The 25,744-nt window shown below is 45.7% G+C and overlaps 1 long non-coding RNA gene across 1 annotated transcript in view; it reads left to right on the plus strand.

Moving 5' to 3' along the window:
* Window positions 1-19,359, plus strand: part of LOC141126662 (uncharacterized) — a 38,900-nt gene extending 19,541 nt beyond the window's left edge. Inside the window, exons 2-3 of the long non-coding RNA XR_012241420.1 lie at window positions 11,018-11,065; window positions 15,758-19,359. This is a non-coding gene — a long non-coding RNA (uncharacterized lncRNA). The remainder of the gene's footprint in view (window positions 1-11,017; window positions 11,066-15,757) is intronic.
* Window positions 19,360-25,744: the final 6,385 nt, after the last annotated feature.

The following is a 25,744-nucleotide window of genomic DNA, read 5'->3' on the forward strand; positions in this document are numbered from 1 at the left end:
GAGATTTTTTTTTATTTATTATATACTTTTCATTTACAGATTTTTAGTATTCATTTTTTTTCTTAGTTTTTAATTTTTATAGTTTTTTAATATGTTGTTACATATTAACACATTTTAGCGTATTAACATAACACTTCTTTCTTTCTCTTTCTTTCCTCTCTCATTCCTATGTGTCACCATCCTGTAGTTATAAATGACTTGGCCTCCATGACTACATTGTGAAAAGTCCCACCCAGGTGTTATCCGGGGACCCCGGGGCCCTCCTCCAGACGTTGTACACTTGTCTCTTGTCTGTCTTCCATACCCTTTGGCTGGGTTGGTATTCCATTGTGGAGACACGTGGAATTTGTTCTATCTATTCGTGGCTTGGGGGTCACATGTCCCCCACGTGTCCTTGGAGCTCCTTTCAGCGCACTAAATATAATCCAGACTTTATGTCACAAAGACATTATAGTGGAGAAGTAGAAAGGAGGGGATGTGAGCGGAGGATGGAGGGGAATTGTATATTGTTAATGGATAGATTGATACATTTGCTGATTTGTCGATAACGGCTCTAGGATAGAGTAGAAAAGGACCCCCCCTCTATTAGTCCTGTCACCATTGACACCAAGACAGGAAGTGATGGAAAGTACATTTTCCCGTTGTCACCAGAACAGGAACAGAGAGAAAAGCTTCCAATGAGGACACCTGTATCACTGACAAAGGTCTGCAGGGGATTTCTTCTTATTTTGGTGAGATTTGCGCTCATTTCTTGTTGAAGCCCTGAGACAGTGCTGCTGATCTCCTGCAGCTTCTTTGCAACCACTTCCTGTCTACATGCACTCCAGCAGTGGCCACGTGGCATTTCTCAGGGCGGGTTTCCTGATGGTGACCGCAGTGGACTGTCCGTGTGATGTGTTTGAAATGGGCGCTTGTAGTCTCCATCGGAAGCCTATGTGACCCGGTGACAACCCAGGAGAACAACTAGGAGATGGACAGAGTGTTGTCACCCTATAACAGGAAGTGCCTGAACAAGGACTTCTATGGCGGGATCACCAGGGATTTGTATCATGAAAGCTGCAGATTTATAGTGTTTGAATGTGAATGCTGGATGATAGAAAATGTCATTTATAAAAAATGATGGTTATACAATGAGCAGTGCACTCCGGGAAGGACCTTTCTCTTTCCTTCGCAATAAACTCAGGATCAAGAATTATTTCAGAATCTTTTCCTTACTGTGCTTGTCACCATTAATACCCGGCTCCTCTCCATCATTATTACCCGACTCCTCTCCATCATTATTACCGACTCTTCTTCATCATTATTACCCGACTCCTCTTCATAATTATTACCCGGCTCCTCTTCATTATTACCCGACTTCTCTCCATCATTATTACCCAGCTCCTCTTCATAATTATTACCTGGCTCCTCTTCATTATTACCCGACTTCTCTCCATCATTATTACACAGCTCCTCTCCATCATTATTACCCGGCTCCTCTTCATTATTACCCGACTCCTCTCCATCATTATTACCCAGCTCCTCTTCATAATTATTACCTGGCTCCTCTTCATTATTACCCGACTTCTCTCCATCATTATTACACAGCTCCTCTCCATCATTATGACCCGACTCCTCTCCATCATTATGACCCGACTCCTCTCCATCATTATTACCCAGCTCCTCTTCATCATTATTATCCAGCTCCTCTTCATCATTATTACCCGGCTCCTCTTCATTATTACCCGACTCCTCTCCATCACTATTACCCGACTCCTCTCCATCACTATTACCCGGCTCCTCTCCATCATTATTACCCATCTCCTCTCCATCATTATTACCCATCTCCTCTCCATCATTATTACCCAGCTCATCATCATTATTACTCGGCCCCTCTTCATTTTTATTACACAGCTCTTCATCAATATTACCTGGCTTTTCTTCATTATTATTACCTAGCTCCTCTTCATTATTATTGCTTCTCATCATTAATTCATGACTCCTCTTCAACAGAATTACACACCTCCTCGTCATTATTTTTACCCAGCTCTTGCTCAAGAGAAGCAAAATGATATCCCAGCTCCACTGCCAATATGATGATCTATGAACTGTGGACCGGTGCTCTAGTCTACCCAGCTCCTCTTCATAATTATTACCCGGCTCCTCTTCATTATTACCCGACTCATCTCCATCATTATTACCCGACTCCTCTTCATAATTATTACCCGGCTCCTCTTCATTATTACCCGACTCCTTTCCATCATTATGACCCGACTCCTCTCCATCATTATGACCCAACTCCTCTCCATCATTATTACCCGACTCCTCTCAATCATTATTACCCGACTCCTCTTCATCATTATTACCCAGCTCCTCTTCATCATTATTACCCGGCTCCTCTTCATTATGACCCGACTCCTCTCCATCATTATGACCCGACTCCTCTCCATCATTATGACCCGACTCCTCTCCATCATTATTACCCGACTCCTCTCCATCATTATTACCCGACTCCTCTTCATCATTATTACCCAGCTCCTCTTCATCATTATTACCCGGCTCCTCTTCATTATTACCCGACTCCTCTCCATCATTATGACCCGACTCCTCTCCATCATTATTACCCGACTCCTCTTCATCGTTATTACCCGGCTCCTCTTCATCGCTATTACCCGGCTCCTCTTCATCATTATTACACAGCTCTTCATCATTATTACCCGACTCTTCTCTATCATTATTACCCGACTCTTCTCAATCATTATTACCCGGCTCTTCTCCATCATTATTACCTGGCACCTCATCATTTTTATTACACAGCTCTTCATCATTATTACCCAGCACCTGCTCATCATTACCTGCTCATCCTTATTACACAGCTCTTCATCAATATTACCTGGCTTTTCTTCATTATTATTACCTAGCTCCTCTTCATTATTATTGCTTCTCATCATTAATTCATGACCCCTCTTCAACAGAATATTCTTCTCATCATTATTACCCACCTCCTCGTCATTATTTTTACCCAGCTCTTGCTCAAGAGAAGCAAAATGATATCCTAGCTCCACTGCCAATATGATGATCTATGAACTGTGATCCGGTGCTCTAGCCAGGACGTTCAGGCCCCAAAATGCAGTACTTGAATCAGAAAAGGGCTGGTGACTTGGATGCTCTTGAATAAAAGTCCTTCATTTGGTTACATGGGTACACGGGTACAGGCTACACTGACGCGTTTTCAGATATGATGAAGGCTTCTTAGCCGAAACGCGTCAGCGTAGCCTGCACCCGTGTACCCATGTAACCAGATGAAGGACTTTTATTCAAGAGCATCCGAGTGGCAAACCCTGGTCTGATTCAAGCTCTTGCTCAACCTTGTTACCGAAGAAATGGAGAAAACTCCCCCTGACGGGACTTTATGGCCCAAATGACAATACGCTTTTAAGATTGAGGCGGATGCTCTGCGAGATTGGGTAGACTTTTGAGTGGAGGATACTCTAAAACGTGTCTAGAAAAGGGGTTACAGGCGCGCTGCTACACCTACAAGACATTCGCTTCTCTACGCCCCTAAAAAAAACGTAAGTCAGACAATAGTACTCGTATAATAACTCGCTATTGTAGTCAGCACTCGCGGGTCAGAATTATGGAAAAGTATTGGCACCTTTATATCAGAAAGGCCAGCTATTACCTATAGACCTGCAAAATCGCTCAAAAATCGATCATTCCACAGCCAATTTAAAAGGCAGTGTCAGAAAAGATCCATGCAAGTATCTTGGCACCTTTCGCTGTTGAAGGCTGCAACTATTGCCGGTAGTACAGATAAGGTGATTTGTTTGCCAAATGGTGCCGTATTTAATCACCGACACTACGCAAATTGTAAAACGATTGGCGCAGTGTATCTCCTGACCTGCGAGTGCGGCTGCTTTTACGTGGGTAAAACCATTCAAGAATTCTGGAAAAGAGCATATCGGCATATTCTAAGCATTAAGTACAAAAACCCTGATGTACCATGGGGGCCATCATGTTATATCTGTCCACAATGGCAGATTTCCCCATATACAGTTTCTTGCCCTGGATAGAGTCCACGGCGGCTCGGTGATTTCCTGCATGAGAGATGGTGAGGCTGCAGATGGGCATCAGACTGCATTGATGGGGCGCAGATTAGGTGGCAGATGGGCACAGATCATGCTGCATTGAGGCTGCAGATGGGCACATAGGCTGCATTGAGGCTGCAGATGGACACATATCAGGCTGCACTGAGGCTGCGGATGGGCACAGATCAGGCTGCACTGAGGCTGCGGATGGGCACAGAGCAGGCTGCAAATGGGCACAGATCAGGCTGCATTGAGGCTGCAGATGGGCACAGATCAGGCTGCATTGAGGCTGCAGATGGGCACAGATCAGGCTGCATTGAGGCTGCAGATGGGCACAGATAAGGCTGCTTTGAGGCTGCAGATGGGCACAGATCAGGCTGCTTTGAGGCTGCAGATGGGCACAGATAAGGCTGCTTTGAGGCTGCAGATGGGCACAGATCAGGCTGCTTTGAGGCTGCAGATGGGCACAGATCAGGCTGCTTTGAGGCTGAATATGGGTACAGATCAGGCTGCTTTGAGGCTGCAGATGGGCACAGATCAGGCTGCATTGAGGCTGCAGATGGGCACAGATCAGGCTGCATTGAGGCTGCAGATGGGCACAGATCAGGCTGTTTTGAGGCTGCAGATGGGCACAGATCAGGCTGTATTGAGGCTGCAGATAGGCACAGATAAGGCTGCAGATGGGCATAGATCCGGCTGCATTGAGACTGCAGGTGGGAACAGATAAGGCTGCTTTGAGGCTGCAGATGGGCACAGATCAGACTGCTTTGAGGCTGAAGATGGGCACAGATCAGGCTGCTTTGAGGCTGCAGATAGGCACAGATCAGGCTGCATTGAGGCTGCAGATGGGCACAGATAAGGCTGCTTTGAGGCTGCAGATGGGCACAGATCAGGCTGCTTTGAGGCTGCAGATGGGCACAGATAAGGCTGCTTTGAGGCTGCAGATGGGCACAGATCAGGCTGCTTTGAGGCTGCAGATGGGCACAGATAAGGCTGCTTTGAGGCTGCAGATGGGCACAGATCAGGCTGCTTTGAGGCTGCAGATGGGCACAGATCAGGCTGCTTTGAGGCTGAATATGGGCACAGATCAGGCTGCTTTGAGGCTGCAGATGGGCACAGATCAGGCTGCATTGAGGCTGCAGATGGGCACAGATCAGGCTGCATTGAGGCTGCAGATGGGCACAGATCAGGCTGTTTTGAGGCTGCAGATGGGCACAGATCAGGCTGTATTGAGGCTGCAGATATGCACAGATAAGGCTGCAGATGGGCATAGATCCGGCTGCATTGAGACTGCAGGTGGGAACAGATAAGGCTGCTTTGAGGCTGCAGATGGGCACAGATCAGGCTGCTTTGAGGCTGCAGATAGGCACAGATCAGGCTGCATTGAGGCTGCAGATGGGCACATATCAGGCTGCATTAAGGCTGCAGATGGGCACAGATCAGGCTGCAGATGGGCACAGATCAGGCTGTTTTGAGGCTGCAGATGGGCACAGATCAGGCTGTATTGAGGCTGCAGATGGGCACAGATCAGGCTGCTTTGAGGCTGCAGATGGGCACAGATCAGGCTGCTTTGAGGCTGAAGATGGGCACAGATCAGGCTGCTTTGAGGCTGCAGATGGGCACAGATCAGGCTGCATTGAGGCTGCAGATGGGCACATATCAGGCTGCATTAAGGCTGCAGATGGGCACAGATCAGGCTGCAGATGGGCACAGATCAGGCTGTTTTGAGGCTGCAGATGGGTACAGATCAGGCTGTATTGAGGCTGCAGATGGGCACAGATCAGGCTGTATTGAGGCTGCAGATGGGCACAGATAAGGCTGCTTTGAGGCTGCAGATGGGCACGGATCAGGCTGCTTTGAGACGGCAGATGGGCACAAATCAGGCTGCTTTGAGGCTGCAGATGGGCACAGATTAGGCTGCATTGAGGCTGCAGATGGGCACATATCAGGCTGCATTAAGGCTGCAGATGGGCACAGATCAGGCTGCAGATGGGCACAGATCAGGCTGTTTTGAGGCTGCAGATGGGCACAGATCAGGCTGTATTGAGGCTGCCGATGGGCACAGATAAGGCTGCTTTGAGGCTGCAGATGGGCACGGATCAGGCTGCTTTGAGGCGGCAGATGGGCACATATCAGGCTGCTTTGAGGCTGCAGATGGGCACAGATCAGGCTGCTTTGAGGCTGTAGATGGGCACATATCAGGCTGCATTGAGGCTGCAGATGGGCACATATCAGACTGCAGATGGGCACAGATCAGGCTGCATTAAGGCTGCAGATGGGCACAGATCAGGCTGCATTGAGGCTGCAGATGGGCACATATCAGACTGCAGATGGGCACAGATCAGGCTGCATTAAGGCTGCAGATGGGCACAGATCAGGCTGCATTGAGACTGCAGGTGGGAACAGATAAGGCTGCTTTGAGGCTGCAGATGGGCACAGATCAGACTGCTTTGAGGCTGAAGATGGGCACAGATCAGGCTGCTTTGAGGCTGCAGATAGGCACAGATCAGGCTGCATTGAGGCTGCAGATGGGCACAGATAAGGCTGCTTTGAGGCTGCAGATGGGCACAGATCAGGCTGCTTTGAGGCTGCAGATGGGCACAGATAAGGCTGCTTTGAGGCTGCAGATGGGCACAGATCAGGCTGCTTTGAGGCTGCAGATGGGCACAGATAAGGCTGCTTTGAGGCTGCAGATGGGCACAGATCAGGCTGCTTTGAGGCTGCAGATGGGCACAGATCAGGCTGCTTTGAGGCTGAATATGGGCACAGATCAGGCTGCTTTGAGGCTGCAGATGGGCACAGATCAGGCTGCATTGAGGCTGCAGATGGGCACAGATCAGGCTGCATTGAGGCTGCAGATGGGCACAGATCAGGCTGTTTTGAGGCTGCAGATGGGCACAGATCAGGCTGTATTGAGGCTGCAGATAGGCACAGATAAGGCTGCAGATGGGCATAGATCCGGCTGCATTGAGACTGCAGGTGGGAACAGATAAGGCTGCTTTGAGGCTGCAGATGGGCACAGATCAGACTGCTTTGAGGCTGAAGATGGGCACAGATCAGGCTGCTTTGAGGCTGCAGATAGGCACAGATCAGGCTGCATTGAGGCTGCAGATGGGCACATATCAGGCTGCATTAAGGCTGCAGATGGGCACAGATCAGGCTGCAGATGGGCACAGATCAGGCTGTTTTGAGGCTGCAGATGGGCACAGATCAGGCTGTATTGAGGCTGCAGATGGGCACAGATCAGGCTGTATTGAGGCTGCAGATGGGCACAGATCAGGCTGCATTGAGGCTGCAGATGGGCACAGATAAGGCTGCTTTGAGGCTGCAGATGGGCACAGATCAGGCTGCTTTGAGGCTGCAGATGGGCACAGATCAGGCTGCTTTGAGGCTGAAGATGGGCACAGATCAGGCTGCTTTGAGGCTGCAGATGGGCACAGATCAGGCTGCATTGAGGCTGCAGATGGGCACAGATCAGGCTGCTTTGAGGCTGCAGATGGGCACATATCAGGCTGCATTAAGGCTGCAGATGGGCACAGATCAGGCTGCAGATGGGCACAGATCAGGCTGTTTTGAGGCTGCAGATGGGTACAGATCAGGCTGTATTGAGGCTGCAGATGGGCACAGATCAGGCTGTATTGAGGCTGCAGATGGGCACAGATAAGGCTGCTTTGAGGCTGCAGATGGGCACGGATCAGGCTGCTTTGAGACGGCAGATGGGCACAGATCAGGCTGCTTTGAGGCTGCAGATGGGCACAGATTAGGCTGCATTGAGGCTGCAGATGGGCACATATCAGGCTGCATTAAGGCTGCAGATGGGCACAGATCAGGCTGCAGATGGGCACAGATCAGGCTGTTTTGAGGCTGCAGATGGGCACAGATCAGGCTGTATTGAGGCTGCAGATGGGCACAGATAAGGCTGCTTTGAGGCTGCAGATGGGCACGGATCAGGCTGCTTTGAGGCGGCAGATGGGCACATATCAGGCTGCTTTGAGGCTGCAGATGGGCACAGATCAGGCTGCTTTGAGGCTGCAGATGGGCACATATCAGGCTGCATTGAGGCTGCAGATGGGCACATATCAGACTGCAGATGGGCACAGATCAGGCTGCATTAAGGCTGCAGATGGGCACAGATCAGGCTGCTTTGAGGCTGCAGATGGGCACATATCAGGCTGCATTGAGGCTGCAGATGGGCACATATCAGACTGCAGATGGGCACAGATCAGGCTGCATTGAGGCTGCAGTTGGGCACATATCAGACTGCAGATGGGCACAGATCAGGCTGCATTAAGGCTGCAGATGGGCACAGATCAGGCTGCAGATGGGCACAGATCAGGCTGCATTAAGGCTGCAGATGGGCACAGATCAGGCTGCAGATGGGCACAGATCAGGCTGTTTTGAGGCTGCAGATGGGCACAGATCAGGCTGTTTTGAGGCTGCAGATGGGCACAGATCAGGCTGTTTTGAAGCTGCAGATGGGCACAGATCAGGCTGTATTGAGGCTGCAGATGGGCACAGATAAGGCTGCTTTGAGGCTGCAGATGGGCACAGATCAGGCTGCTTTGAGGCTGGAGATGGGCACAGATCAGGCTGCTTTGAGGTTGCAGATGGGCACAGATCAGGCTGCATTGATGGGCACTGACCATTATTTTGCTTCAAAGTGGTTTATTTTGGAAAAAATCCCTCTAAAATTGAAGGTGCGTGTTATACGCCGATAAATACGGTGTTTGTGTCCACGTGAAATATATATATATATATATATCTATATATATATATATATATATATAGATATATATATATATATATATATATATATATATATATATATTGTTTTGAATAAACTGCGAGGACCCTCCTTGAGTCGCTGACTCTTTAATACACCATCGCCCCTCCTTGGGTGTGCTCCATCTTTTGCTGGTCTCGCTGGTCGTTCGCTGTTTGTTACTATCTTCGGAAGCATTGGCTGCACCGCTTAGACCCTGGTCGGGACATGACTGTGTGGCTTTTTAGACTAATCTGTGGCTGTAACATGTGTCTGCTTTTATCCTGTCAACATGTAAGTCTTTATATATTCATTCTTGATGCTTTGGGAACATAACATGGTTGCATACAATATATCCTGTATACTATTTATTTCTGTTTGTTTTTAAATACAGAAGTAACCTGCTCTACTTACCTATACACCCCTGAAGAAAGACGTTTCTGAAACGCGTCGGGTGTGGTCTGCATGTTCTGCCATGGTGACTCTCATCACTGTAGTCTTGTGACCGCTTTAGGACTTCCATGTTCCTATGTTTCCATGTATCATATTTTATATTTCTAATAATATTTTGTATACTTTTTCATACTTCTTTTTACGTATTGTCGTTTGGGCCATTAAAGTCACGTCAGGGGGGAGTTTTCTCCATTTCTTCAGATTTATTGGGATGTTGGCCCATTCCATTGATCAACCACACCACTTTCTTCTTTGGAACATTGTCACCCAGCTCATCATCATTATTATTACCTGGCTCTTCTTTATTATAATTACCCGGCTCCTCTTCTTCATTATCACCTGGCTCCTGCTCATCATTACCTGCTCATCTTTATTACCCAGCTCTTCCTCATTATTATTACCCAGCTCTTTCTCATTATTATTACCCAGCTCTTCCTCATCATTATTACCCAGCTCTTCCTCATCATTATTACCCAGCTCTTCCTCATCATTATTACCCAGCTCTTCCTCATCATTATTACCCAGCTCTTCCTCATCATTATTACCCAGCTCTTCCTCATCATTATTTCCCAGCTCTTCCTCATTATTATTACCCAGCTCTTCCTCGTCATTATTACCCAGCTCTTCCTCATCATTATTTCCCAGCTCTTCCTCATTATTATTACCCAGCTCTTCCTCATTATTATTACCCAGCTCTTCCTCATTATTATTACCCAGCTCTTCCTCATTATTATTACCCAGCTCTTCCTCGTCATTATTACCCAGCTCTTCCTCATCATTATTACCCAGCTCTTCCTCATTATTATTACCCAGCTCCTGCTCTTCATTATTACCCATCTCTTACGCATCATTATTACTCAGCTCTTCCTAATTATTTTTACCCATCTACTGCTCATCATTATCACCCAGAACATTCTCTCCATCATTATCTGGCCCCTACTTCATCATTATCACCCGACTCCTCGTCATCATTATTACCCGGTTTCTCCTTTATTTTTATTTTTTTGCTCTTTCTTGCATTAACACATTCATTACTTGAGATATGAGATAATTTGATCTGTCAGGATGGAGAAATAAAATCGATTGCATATTTTTTATGTGAATGTGAACTGGAGCGATATTTTTTTAATGTAATATATAAAATGTATACATTATTATATATAAAGTATTGAAGTATAGTAATATAAAAATAGCTAAAATATTTCACTGGTTTTTACTGAATTTACAGCTTTATTTGTATGACTTAAGAAAAAAAAGGGAAAATATATACAGTATTAATATTCCCAATGTCATCCTCCCTGATTACTCCCCCTCCACCCTGGAGGAAGACTCTGCACCGACATTAAAAAAATAATTAAAGTACTGTATATATCTGTTTCCCTGGAGTCATGTGACATCACCTCATTTATTCCACGATTGGCAGGACCTGAACGCTGCAGAGACATGCATCAAGTAATTAATTGATGCTACTGTGCTCTTCTCCTGTGCCCCTAGGGGGCGGATCCTTGATATCCTGGGCTCACAGGAAACTCAGCACCATCTAGTGGTGGAGAGGAATTTCTGCGTGGGACAGCACTGGAGATAAGGTGAGTCTTACGGGCAGAGTGGCTTTTTTTTAACTTTTAACTTTTTCAACTTTTCATAAGGAATGTTTATGTATTTATTTTTACTTTTCTCTGTTATCCTAGAAATGGAGCAATAAACAATATTCCTTCTCTGTTCTATGTTTTTGTAGAAAGCAAAATCGAAACGTCCAGTAGGTGGTGGTGAGAAAAAGATGGAGGTGGGTAATATTATGTTTTTAATTATGATTTTTACAAGGATGGAAGGAGAATAATAATAATAATAATAATAATTTGTATTATTATTACCATCATCATAATAATATACCACCTTCATCATAATAAAAATGATAATAAAAATGATGATGATGATATCATCATCATCATCATCATTATTATTTTTATTATGATGAAGGTGGCATATTATTATGATATTATTATTATTATTATTATTATTATTATTATTATTATTATTAACACACATTATTATGGTTAATATGTCCTTCTTCTTCTTCCTTTAAGTTCCCTTCACAATATTATTAATAATACATAATAATAATAATAATAATAATAATAATAATAATAATAATAATAATAATAATAATCATATCATAATTTGTATTATTATTATTACTACATATTATAGTCTCCATCACATCATTATAATAATAATTATTATAGTAATAGTAGCAATAGTAATAATAGTAATAGTAGCATCATTATTATTATTATTATTAATACTACATATTATATGTTTCTATCACATCATTATAATAATAATTATTATAGTAATAGTAGTAATAGTAATAATAGTAATAGTAGCATCATTATTATTATTATTAGCATCATTTTTATTATATGTTCCCATCACATTACACAAAGGATGTGTTCATTCTTAGGAATGAAGTCCTATTTTCCAATTGTAATTTTGTGAACATAATAATATTTTTACCTTTTTCTTTCTAAAGGAACACATAGATTAAACAATTCTAAGACATTGTTGAAAGTTTTGATTTATTGTATCTCATCATGTCCTGTAGGAAATGATAAGGTGGGTTCTTAATATATTGTAGGTCAGAACAGGGAAGGTGGTGAATTTTTTGGCATTGTGTCAGTGGGAGGTGCATTCACTACAATGGTTTATCTTTACGTTTTTTTTAGGGTAAAAACTATATTTTACTGATTGTTGAAGGTATATCTTCCTGTTACAGATAGTTCAATCTTAAGCATACACTACTGTGTGATTGATTGGAAGAGATGATGATAGACCTTCGGAGTCTTGGCTGGTGATGGAGACCTTTTCACATCCTTAATCATAAAACCATCATCAAAAAAATTGCATCCGCACAACAGGGACAGTATTACTAATGCATGCACTGTCACTGCTCACCATCCTCGCGGCCTCCTCAAATGGTGACAGGACAGTGCATGCGTCCTTGATCAGTAGCCACTGGCGTGGCGAAATAAAAGCCAAGCTCCCCTGACCCTGTCCTGGTGCCATACTCACACAGGTGCTCATTGATGGCCCTCTGCTGCGTGTGCAGCCGCTGAAGCATTGCCAAGGTTGAGTTCCACCTGGTGGGCATGTCACAAATTAGGCGGTTCTTGGGCAGGTTGCATTCCTTTTGAAGGTCAGCCAGCTGAGCACTGGCATTATATGACCGGCAGAAATGACCACAGATTTTCCTGGCCTGACTCAGGAGATCCTGTAAGCCCAGGTACCTACACAAGAACCGCTGCACCACCAGATTAAGGACGTGAGTCAAACAGGGAACATGGTTCAAGTGTCCCTGTCGGAGGGCAGAGAGGTGGTTGGTGCCATTGTCGCAAACCACCATTCCTGCCTGAAGCCGGCGTGGCGTCAACCACCTCTGAGTCTGCCCCTGCAGAGCTGACAGAATCTCTGCCCCAGTGTGGCTCCTGTCCCCTAAGCAGACCAACTCAAGCACCGCATGGCATCTTTTTACCTGACTGCTTGTGTAGCCCCTTGAACGCCTACGGAGCACCGCTGGTTCCAAAGGACAAATCTGCAGAGGAAGAGGCCATAGAGGAAGAAGAGGAGGAGGGGGTGGAGGAGAGAGGAGTGGCAGAATCACCACTACTAGCATTTTGGAGGTGTGGTGGCGGAACAAGCTCCAACAATACTGAACCCTGTCCTGCATCCTTCCCAGCTGCCAGCAGAGTTACCCAGTGCGCCGTGAAAGAAAGGTAACATCCCTGTCCATGCCTGCTGGACCATGAGTCAGCAGTAATATGCACCTTACCGCTGACTGCCCTGTCTAACGAGGCCAAGACATTGCCTTCCACATGCCGGTAGAGAGCCGGAATGGCCTTCCATGAAAAGAATTGGCGTTTGGGAACCTGCCACTGAGGTACCGCACATTCCACAAATTCACGAAAGGGGCAGAGTCTACCAGCTGAAAAGGCAGCAGTTGGAGTGCTAGCAATTTAGCCAAGCTAGCGTTCAGCCACTGAGCATGTGGATGGCTGTTACCGAATTTCTTTCGACGGTTTAGCAACTGGGGTAGGGAAATTTGCCTGCTACAATCGGATGTTGGTGTAGCGATAGCAGATTGCCCGCAAGTACTTGGCACACCTAATTCTACACCTTAATTCCTCTCAGTGCAGGTTTCTGAGAGGACTGAAGGTATAGTGGGGTTGGAGATCCCAGCTGATGAGGAGCAAGGAGAGGTCCGCCTTGTTCTTTGGTGTGGGTCTTTTAAGTACGGTTGCCAATGGACTGCATGGGAGGTCGACATATGTCTGGTTAAGCATGTGGTGCCCAAGCGGCTGCTGTTTTGGCCATGCTTGATACGCTTCAGACATATGTTGCAAACAGCAACGGTGCGATCTGCTGCACAGGTATCAAAAAAAGCCCACACCAAAGAACTGTTCAAAATACGCGGGGAGTCAGCAGCGCCCTGCACATTCGGAGCTCTGCGGTGTGATGCAGTCGGGTGGCTGCCCTTAAGCTGGCCCCTGGAGGACATCCTGTCTCATTGGAGATGTGCCTCCTCCTCTCTTCTATCAGGCACCCACGTAGATTCAGTAACCTCATCATCCCCTCCCTCCTCGTCACTGGAGCAAATCTGCAGCTAGGGGAACATGACTGACAGTTTCTAGTCCTTATTGGGCACCCCCTCTCTCTGGGCTCATGTTACTGCCTTCCTCAACCTGGGTACCATCATCGGAGCCTTCAAAATGCTGCGCATCCTCCTGCAGCATGTACCCGACACTGTGGTCGAACAGTTCGGGGGACTCCTCCGTGCATGATGGTGGGGCTAGGGAAGGAGTGACTGATGACATTGAGCTGATGGAATAGGCCGATTTGGCAGCTGCATTGGCAGGCAAACTACTCTGAGCCTGGGTGACAGAGGATGAGGAGAATGAGGACGGCTTAGTTATCCACTCTACCAACTCTTCTACATGTTGTGGATCAACATGGCCAGCTGCCGAAAAAGAGTACAAGCATGCCCTACCGCCAGGTGCTGAGGATGCACCGTGTCCATGACCAGCACTGTTGGCTGTAGACACAGAGCCTGCTTGCCCTCTTTAAGTGGCCTGTGAGCCTCTGCCTTTCCTTGGTGGCCTTCTGGACATGCTGTAAAATTTTATTAGCAAAACACAGCCTGAAGTTTACTAGAAAAAGTACACCAGGAATGACCGGCAGTCAGAAATAGGCTTGGCTAGACTAGAACGCAGTGGATATATATATATGTAGGAGACTGTATATATATTTAATGCACTGCAGATCACTGAATCACCTGCCTGCCTGAAAGTGTATTTGAAAACGTACACCAGGAATGGCCTGCAGTCAGATATAGGCTTGGCTAGACTAGAATGCAGTGGATATATAAGTAGGAGACTGTATATATATTTTATGCACTGCAGATCACTGAATCACCTGCCTGCCTGCCTGAAAGTATATTTGAAAACATACACCAGGAATAGCCTGCAGTCAGATATAGGCTTGGCTAGACTGGAATGCAGTGGATATATATATGTAGGAGACTGTATATATATTGTATGCACTGCAGATCACTGAATCACCCGCCTGCCTGCCTGAAAGTAGGGCAGGCAGGCATCATCATCACAGGATCAGGTGAGTAAAAGTGCTGTTCCCTTCCCCTGGAAGTTAACTCTTGCACTGTGGGTGTACTTTTACTATTACCAGAATTGGGGTTTAAGTTTGAGGTGCACAGCTGCCTGGGTTTAGCTTTGGACTATTGATCCCCATGAGCTGGCCAAAAAAGAGGAAGTTTTTAATACTTAGGGTTATGCACCAGGTGACGACAGCCTCCTGTGATTTCCTTACACGTTACTTGGGAGTGTAATTCCTTTTATCTGTTTAATTGTTCATAAATGCACAAGTATCTAGTGTGCTTCACTCTTTGGTGTAAATCCTAGCGCCTGTACAGTTCTTGGTTGTTTCTGACCAGGACCGTGAATAAGGAGGTAGCACCGGTCTTCCTGTAGGGGGCCAAGGCCCCAATGAGTTCAGCAGGGGGGCCCAAAGCAGCAGGAGGGGGTGCAATTACTGGAACCAATCCCCCTGTGGCCTCCTGCAGCAAAGTTGACTTTTCCTCCTTCTGGATTTAAGCTTCCGCAGGGGGAGCCACAGGGGGAATGGTTCCAGTAACTTTGCCCCTGACCACTCCAGGCCCCCCTTCACGATCCAACCCCCGCCACTGGAGCTTCGATTCGATCCCCCCATTGTTAGGTAGGCTGTACAACAGGGCCCTATCATTTCTAACAGCAGCCCTGTTTCTTAACACAGATTAGCCCCTGCTGCAGCCTATAAACATTGTAACTTGTAAAAAAATATGTAAAGTTACTGACTTTAAAAAATGCCTTGTTTTGTATATTTCTATGAACCTCTGTGAACCTCTATTGAATGTCTTGTCTCTTTGCAGATAAAAACTCATGTGCTTTGGAGTAAGAAAAACCGAGGCAGATTGCAGAAGCGATGACGCCCTCTGTAGGTGGGGTGTAAGGCAAGAATGGATTCTGGGTATATATACACACAGAAGGAGAACTCTGGATGTTACAGAGGATAAAAATTGACATTTTTATCATAAACCTTGATTATACATATCACTGCAGACAATGAGACAGCAAAGTCCTAAAAAAAAATCTTTTTATTGCAGCAAGCGCCTCTTCAAGGATGAAGACTGATGGTCCAAACTCAAGATGGAAAGGAGGAACACATTTCTGTCACTCACACTGCTTAATCAGATGTAATCTGACCAATTTCTTTCCAATGCTGGAAGTTAGGAACACATACATTCCTACAGATACCATCCAACCATTCTCTATAGTTTTAGTCCTGGTGACACCCAGGCATACCCCCAGAAACAGATTTTCATCAAACAGGAAGGAACAGGCTGATACTGGTTCTAGGAAAAGATTGTGTCCTCCATCTGGCTCAAACCCAGGGCTGTTTTCTAGCACATCAGACCATTGTGAAGATGGTGCTCCACGCCAATGGAAAGTATTATAATCTGCCCTCTATGGGAGCTACTTAACATTTAAGGGGGCATGCAGTATATGTTCATCAATGCTCATATTTTTACAAGTCAACCCTTATACATGTTTTGCATTGAATTAAATGTTGAGGAATGTTATGGAGACATGGCACCAAGTTTCATAGACAGGTGGAAAATAAGCCATAAAAAATTACTCAAACTATATTATTTGTGTAGGGTCTTATCTATCCCAAGCCACATCCTTTGACTTTTAAAAATTTGGATTTTGAACTTCATTTGGGTCCTAACAGGCCTCATATTATATCACTACATTCAACACACCCTATCGCTAGATATAAAATAAAAGTTAGGCATATACCAGTTAGGCCTATTATCCCTGACAGAGACAAAAATTTGTCAAGCTCTAGAAACGCCAACCATGACTACTACAAAGGTGGCACATACTACTTCCTTGGCATTGCAGCATACACTACATCAGGGATATGCAATTAGCGGACCTCCAGCGGTTGCAAAACTACAAGTCCCATCATGCCTCTGCCTCTGGATGTCATGCTTGTGGCTGTCAGAGTCTTGCTATGCCGGGACTTGTAGTTCTGCAACAGCTGGAGGTCCGCTAATTGCATATCCCTGCACTACATGGTCAAAAGTGAACACTTGCCCATCACATCTACAATTAGGGATGTAGTTTGAGTTCACCGCTGCCATCAGTTCACTGCAGATTTGAGAGTCACAATCCCAGAAAGATTTTATGCAGATTCACTCAGGAGAATTTTTTAAAAACCATAAAGCACTACCTGGCATTTAAACTTTGGCCAGCACCAGACCCAGAAGAACCAATAATAGGCTTATTGGATAAGCCAGCACCCTAATTATACAGTGCCTTGAAAAAGTATTCATACCCCTTGAAATTGTCCACATTTTGTCATGTTACAACCAAAAATGTAAATGTATTTTATTGGGATTTTATGTGATAGACCAACATAAAGTGACACATCATTGTGAAGTGGAAGGAAAATGATAAATGGTTTTCCAAATTTTATACAAATAAATATGTGAAAAGTGTGGCGTGCATTTGTATTCAGCCTCCCTGAGTTCACTGCAATTACAGCTACAAGTCTTTTTGGGGATGTCTCTACCAGCTTTGCACATCTAGAGAGGGACATTTTTGCCCATTCTTCTATGCAAAATAGCTTAAGCTCTGTCAAATTGGATGGAAAGCGTCTGTGAACAGCAATTTCTTGTCAAAGTCTTGCCACAGATTCTTAAAGTCTTAAAGTATAACTAGAGGCAAACCATTTATTTTTTTTGGATGGAGTCTAGAGGGATTAGAACATCTGTCAGTTTTTATTGCTGTTTGTGCCCCCTTTAGGGAGATTCCCCCACTCAATTTGCCCTGTTTACCATTATCATTGAAAGTGAAAGTATGGGAAAATTCCACATTTTGGGTTATCCCCAGAAAAGTAATAGGGAGGAAATCTTTCAACGAGGACACTAGTTCTGGTGACCTGGGGGGTCCACAAGGAATTCCCTTAATTTGCAGGGATTTCCTCTCACTTCCTGTTTGGCTATGGGACAGGAAGTGATGGGAAATCTCTGCAATGGGACACAGATGTTGATAAAAAAAATCTGACATATATCCCTCCCTTACTTTATCCAAAATGAAAAAAAATAAGTTGTGTGTTCTACTTTGACCACTTGCTGACCGGGCCATAGCTGAATGACGGCTACAGTGCGGTCGGTTAATTCTGGAAGGGTGTACAATGACGTCCTCCCAGACTCGCGCTTCCCGTGCACCCCCTGCGGCGCGCACACTGAAGTGTCCGTGCTTGCCGGGTTCACCGGACCCCACGCATCACGGATCGCGGTAAAGAGCCTACGACAGCGGCCCTTTTACCACGTGATCGCATCATCCAATGACAGAGCAATCACTTGTCATTGAATCGGCGCATGTCCGGTTCAGCTCCCACCTCTCTTTGCACACTGTACATACCGGTCGGTACAGTGTGCGAGGAGAGGAGGGAGACTGCAGCAGCACTCTCCCCTGCCTCACCCATGCCTCATTCTAGCCCATCTGTGCCTTATTCATGCCTCATACATGCCCATATATGCCTAATTCATGCCTCATCTGTATCCATATGTGCCTCATTCATGCCTCAACTGTGCCTCATTCATGCCTCAACTGTGCCTCATTCATTCCTCATCTGTGCCTCATTCATGCCCATATGTGCCTCATTCATGTCTCGTCTGTGCCTCAATCATGCCCATATGTGCCTCATTCATGCCCATCTGTCCCTCATTCATGCCTCATCTTTCCCTTATTCATGCCCATCTGTGCCTCATTCATGCCCATATGTGCCTTAATCATGCCCATCTGTGCCTCATTCATTCCCATATGTGCCTCATGCATGCCTCATTCAAGCCCATATGTGCCTCATGCATGCCTCATTCATGCCCATATGTCTCTCATTCATGCCCATCTGTGCCTCATTCATGCCAGTATGTGCCTCATTCATGCCCATCTGTGCCTCATCCATGCCTCATTCATGCCCATCTGTGCCTCATCCATGCCCATCCATGCCACATAAGTGCTTATCCGTGCCTCGTCCATGCCACATTAATGCCTCATCCATGCTCATTTGCACCACATCTGGCCTCATTCGTGCCACATCAGTGCTCATCCGTGCCACATCAGTGCTCATCCATGCCACATCAGTGCTCATTTTTGCCACATCAGTGCCACTAAAGTGCTTATCAGTGCCCTACAGTGCCTCACAAAAGTGTAATAGATAGTCAGGAAATTTGATTTGTAATTTTATGTCCCTAGGACACCTGACGGTGCCCCCTGCATGTTGGGCCTCTGTATATGGCCAGGCTGTTTAAAAGTCTCCCACATGTGGTATCACCATACTCAGAAGGAGTAGCAGAATGTATTTTGAGGTGTATTTTTGCTATGTACATGCTATGTGTTAGACAAATCTTATAAATGGACAGCTTTGTGTAAAAATAAAAATGCATTTTCATTTTCTTTCTACATTTTCAAAAACTTGTGAAAAAAATGACACTTGCTAAAGACTCATAATGCCTCATAGAATATACGTTGGGGTGTTTGCTTTGCAAAATGGGGTGATTTTGTGGGCGTTTCCATTTACCTGGTGCTCCAGGGCCTTCAAAATTATGATAGGTAATCAGGAAATTAGATTTTTAATTTTATGTCCCTAGGACACCTTACGGTGCCCCCTGCATGTTGGGCCTCTGTATATGGCCAGGCTGTTTAAAAGTCTCCCACATGTGGTATCGCCATACTCAGAAGGAGTAGCAGAATGTATTTTGGGGTGTAATTTTTGCTATGTATATGCTATGTGTTAGAAAAATCTTATAAATGGACAGCTTTGTGTAAAAATAAAAATGCGTTTATTTTCTTTCTACATTTTCAAAAACTTGTGGAAAAAAAATGACGCATGCTAAAGACTCATAATGCCTCATAGAATATACGTTGCGGTGTTTGCTTTGCAAAATGGGGTCATTTTGTGGGCGTTTCCATTTACCTGGTGCTCCAGGGCCTTCAAAATTTTGATAGGTAATCAGGAAATTTGATGTGTAATTTATGTCCCTAGAACACCTGACGGTGATCCTTGCATGTTGGGCCTCTGTATGTGGCTGTCAGAAACCATGAATCAGACTGAGACAGAAGTACAACTAAATCACACTTGTTTAATAATAATAAAAAAAGGTAAACAGAGTAAACGTAGTCAAAACATAGCCAGAGTTCAGGAACCGTAACGGATAGTCAGACAAGCCAAAACGTCAGGGAGCCAGTGATGAGCGTAGTAGAACAGCAAGCAGGATCTGGACCCAGAAGGAATGTCAACCAAGCAAGTCTTTAACAGGAACACAGGAGAGCATCTCTAGAGTAGTTACCAAGGCAAAGGCAGAGATCGTCTGGGCTGGGCGGCTTAAGTAGGCAGGACTGACGAGCAGGATATCATCAACAGGTGAGTCACTGTGGAGAGATAGGAGCTGGCAATTAGCTGACAGCTGAGCGGCCAGCTCTGAGAAGGAAGGGCTGAGCCCAGCCCTGACAGTGGCCAGGCTGTGTAAAAGTCTGACACATGTGGTATCGCCATACTCAGAAGGAGTAGCAGAATGTATTTTGGGGTGTAGTTGCAAGTATGCCTATACACTGTGCAAGAAATAACTTGGTATTATGACAATTTTGTGAAAAAATAAAAAAACGTAATTTTGCAAAAAATTGTGGGGAAAAATTACAACTTCAAAAAACTCACCATGCCTCTTACTAAATACCTTGGAATGTCTACTTTCCAAAAAGGGGTCATTTGGGGGGTATTTGTACTGCCGTGGCTTGTTAGTATCTCAAGAAATGAGATAGGCCGTCAGTACATCAGATGTGATCAATTTTCAATGATTACCACCATAGCTTGTAGACTCTATAACTTTCACACAGACCAAATAATATACACTGATCTGGGTTATTTTTACCAAAGATATGTAGCAGTATAAATTTTGGCCAGAATTCATAAAGAAAAATTACTAATTTGCAACATTTTATAACCGAAACAAAGAAAAATGCATTTTTTTTTTTTTTTACAAAATTTTTTTTTTTATTATTATTTATAGCGCAAAAAATAAAAAACCCCAGTAGTGATTAAATACCACCAAAATAAAACTATTTGTGAGGAAAAAAAAAAGTAAAAAAATTTCATATGGCTACAGTGTTGCATGACTGAGTAATTGCCATTCAAAATGTGAGAGCTCTAAGGGGGCTGTCGGGTGATTCGCTCCACTTTGTATCTGCCTAAATGGCGAGGCGGGCTGGGAGTTCCCCATTTTTTTGCGATATTATAGAGCGGCACAAATGGTCCAACTATATCAAATCTTTACTGAGACATACAAAATTGATTGGGACCACTTGGAAGCACAGGCTAGCCCGACTATGCCTCTGGACCTCCTCATGTGGCTTCCTGCTAGGGAACGTTGAGCGGTGTTGAGCCCTCCTTATTCCACTCTTTGCGTTTGTGGGACACGGCCTGTAAGTTATACCCTTTAAAATCTCCCCATTCGCCGGTGGCCCCTCTTTTCAATAATCCTCACTTCCTCCCAGGCCAACAGATGTATCAATTTACCTGGTGGGTCAACAAGGGGTTATATGTCTTATAAAGAAGGACCCCTATGCATGATTTGAAGATGGGGGCACTGTACATCTTATCATGGAAGTTTCCTGTATGACCTGAGTGTCACTCGCTCTCTTTCACCCCTCTCTTTTTCTTGCTAACCCACCTCTTGCTTCTCTCTCTCATCCCCCTTCTCTCTTTCTCAGCCCCCCTCTCTCTCTTAACCCCCCCCTGTCTATCTCCCCTCCTCTTTCTCACCCCCCTTCTCTCTCTTTCATCCCCCTTTCTCCTCCCACCTCTACCCCCCCTCCATCTCTCTCCTACTTTCTGATCTCCCCCATCTCTCTACCCTAGCCTGTCCATATATGAATGATGAATGAATGAATGAGTGACTTGTATAGCGCTACCTATACTACCCTAGCCTGTCCATATATTACCATAGCCTGTCCCTATACTACCCTAGCCTGTCCATATACTACCCTAGCCAGTCCACATACTACCCTAGCCAGTCCCTATACTACCCTAGCCTGTCCATATACTACCCTAGATTGTCCACATACTACCCTAGCCAGTCCACATACTACCTTAGCCAGTCCTCATACTACCCTAGCCTGTCCACATACTACCCTAGCTTGTCCGTATACTACCCTAGCTTGTCCAAATACTACCCTAGCCTGTCCACATACTACCCTATTCTGTCCATATACTACCGTAGCCTGTCCTCATACTACCCTAGCCTGTCCTCATACTACCCTAGCCTGTCCTCATACTACCCTAGCCTGTCCACATACTACCCTATCCTGTCCATATACTAGCCTAGCTTGTCCATATACTACCCTAGCCTGTCCGTATACTACCCTAGCCTGTCTACATACTACCCTAGCCTATCCATATACTACCCTAGCCTGTCCATATACCTGCATGCTGGTGCCGCCACTATTCGTCTTTAGGCCAAGTCCAGAGGCACAGGTGTGAGCGGAGAGGCGCCTCTACCCCCCACCACCTCCACCGTATACATGGGTAGGACAAAGGGGGTGGAGTCAGGGGCGGAGCCATGGAGGGGGTGGCAATATGAGGTTTCGTCTAGGGTGTCAAAAAACCTTGCACCAGCCCTGCTCCCTAGACATTGGGCCACCTTGCGAGGAGAGGCCCGGCTAAGGGAACCTACTCTATTCTGATCTTCTACTTTTCTTCTGTTTTTTTTTTTATTTTTCGCTTCCTTGTTTTTGGATCGGTTATACCATATTGACAAATGTTTTGGTAGGATGCTGTGGGGGGGGGCTTCCCCAATTGTACTATATTCTCGGGATCGGGACCCCCTAGGTTGAGGTATCAGGACCCATTTTAGATGCTAAAGTTATATCGCACTATGTTAGGGGAATATGCATGACCAACAACTTGCTGTAATGTCACTTGATAACTATTCTTATTTCTTGAAATTTTTGGATACCTAGTGGTTGATACCTAAGGGCTTACAGCCTTAGGAAAATGGTCATGCTAACAAGTAGACCTAGATTGCCAGGCCTGAAAACTTCTTGTAGCAGCTGATCCCAACAGCCGGTCAGGGCCTCTGATCACTTGGTTCAAGTATCCATGTTTTGACGATTACCTGATAACATTCAAGAATAAAATTTTGTATTGTGCCTAAAATTGTAGTAAAAATTATTGAAAGCTGAAAATTGGCCTGGTTAGGAAGGGGGGTTAAGTGCCAAGTGGGCAAGTGGTTAAGAAATTAAAAAATAACTTTCACAATTTTTTTTTTTTTTTTTACATACTGTCATCAGTACAGTACAGCGTCATCATATAACTGGTGTGGCGGTGATCAGGAACACTGACTGGGAAAAAAAATTGCAGTAATTTTTTTTCAATTCTTTTTTATTACTTTTTTCCAATTTTTTTAACACACTGTGACCAGAGCAATATAATGTTACCACCATAGTAAATTTTTTTTTACACATTGTGATTGCTTATAGCAGTAAATTTCATTGCTATAAGCAAGCATTTTACTGAATGAAATCAATTCATTCTGTTATTCAGTTTTTGTTGTGATTAGCCACAGCTAATCACATGTTACAGATGGGCTGTGATTGGCCCTGTCTGTACCATGTAATCACTGTGACCAACCACAGGTAGCAACACAATTGTACACAATGGATGGCATGAAAGGAAGCCATTCATTGTTTACAACTGTCATGTGACCTGCTGTGATTGGTCACAGCAATCGCATGGTACCGGCAGCAAGCCGGTACACTGATCGGTCATCGGCTGTTTCCAATTGACACAGTCAGTGACAGACCACGCCGCAGTGCGGGCCCATGAGGACCTCATATGATGTCCACCCGGATCGTCGAAAGCCCCGCCCCGGCTGTCATTTTGCTATTGGCCAGATGGAAACTGGTTAAAGAGGCACGTCAACCAGACGCACTGCTCTACAAAGGCTTTGTACGTTTTCTTTGATTTGAAGAACTCTAAAAAAAAAAAAATTATATCTCGACCATATCCTGAGATTTAATTTTTTAGAGGAGCTGATTTCCTACAAAGTAAAAGTGATCCGAGTGGCTTTAGAGCTGCTGGATCACTTTTATAGGCAGTGGAAGGGAGTCCCCCCCGATGCCGCTTGCTCCTTTACTGGGGTCTCCCCCAAAAGATCGGAGAGTCTGGTACTGCCACAACCGGGATCTGTGATTCATTGAGAGGGGAGGAAGTTACATCAGTATCCGCCTCCCTTCTGTGATGTCAGAAGCTGGAAGCGATGAGGATTTCTTCACTTCCTGTTTCAGTTTGTTGCTGACACCCACAGTGGGAGCCCGGTGGCGGGTACAGTGGACTCCATGTGCGCCGGCACCCACCAGTGATCGAGCAGAGAGGCAAACTTCCTTTCACTGGCCGGTACGTTGGGGCCCAAATCTAGTGTTGGAGCGCTCAAATGTGACTACCACAAGTCCAGGTGTAGATGGCTTGATATTCCAAATGGCATTTAAATAGTGTGCAAAGGGTATGGCCAGCTGCCTCTCACCGACACAAAGGATGATCACTTGTCTCCTCCCACTCTCTGTCTAGGGCACAGGCTCAGTCTCCCTGGACTATATCTCCCATTAGTCCTTGCTCCTCCCAGCAGGCTTTGTCCTCTCCCAGATTGCACAACATTATATTACAGCTTCCTCTGCTGTCCCTGGTGGTGGGCAAGGCTTTCCTCTGCTCTCCCTGGTGGTGGGCAAGGCTTTTCTCTGCTGTCCCTGGTGGTTGGTGGGGCTTTTCTTGACTCTCCCTGGTGGTGGGCAGGGCTTTCCTCTGCTCTCTCTGGTGGTGGGTGGGACTTTTCTTGGCTCTCCCTGGGGGTGGGCAAGGCTTTCCTCTGCTCCTTCTCGTGGTGGGCGGGACTTTTCTTGGCTCTCCCTGGTTGTGGGCAAGGCTTTCCTCTGCTGTTCCTGGTTGTAGGCGGGGCTTTATTTGGCTCTCTCTGGTGTTGGGCAAGGCTTTCCTCTGCTCTCTCTGGTGGTGGGCGGGGTTTATTCGCAGCTGTCTGGTGGTGGGCGGGGTTTATTCTCAGCTCCCTCAGGGGCTGCACACAGCCCTGGAAATGTTCTGTCTTTCTCTCGCTCATCTCCTTACTGACAGGCAAGGAGAGGGAGAGCAGCCGTAGCATTGGCTGTGTGTGAGCGTGATATATGCTGCTGATTATTTCTGATTAAGTATTGCATTTCTTGTAACTTGTTTTATGTTTGTGCCACAAACTTGTTGGACCTATGGCATCAGGATTTGAAGGGAGAATTCTCTTCCCTTTCATACCTGGGGGGTCATAGGTTCTTTCAGGACCAACTGGTCAGTGGCGGCTGCTGCTCAAAGCCAACCAGCCACCCCCACCCCCAGCCAACCAACCACCCCCCACCCTCCTGGTGCTCGCTCGATCGATTGCTGCTTTCCCCCTGTTTCTCAATCGTCGCATCGCCCGCCAGGGCCCCCGCCAGCCCCACACTTACCCCATCCAGGTCGCCGGCTTCCCCCCTGCGTCTCCTCCCGAGACCCGGCGGTTGCTTCTCCTCCCAGCCAATCAGGACTTTGGACTCCCGGCCAATCGGGTCTCAGTACCCGCTTCCTGATTGGCCGGGAGAAGAAACAGGACTAGCGAATAATAATCTGCTAATGTCACGCAACTGGGTGGGCTCCGGGCGCAGTGCTCAGCGCCCCAAGCCTACCCTTTTTGAAGCCAATTAGAGCCTCTGGGTATAATCATGTGCTTCAAAAAAAAAAACCCTTTGGAATCCATGCATCCGGCGCCCTGCAT

Source organism: Aquarana catesbeiana, linkage group LG02, assembly GCF_042186555.1.
Source record: "Aquarana catesbeiana isolate 2022-GZ linkage group LG02, ASM4218655v1, whole genome shotgun sequence".
NCBI classification, from domain to species: Eukaryota; Metazoa; Chordata; class Amphibia; order Anura; family Ranidae; genus Aquarana; species Aquarana catesbeiana.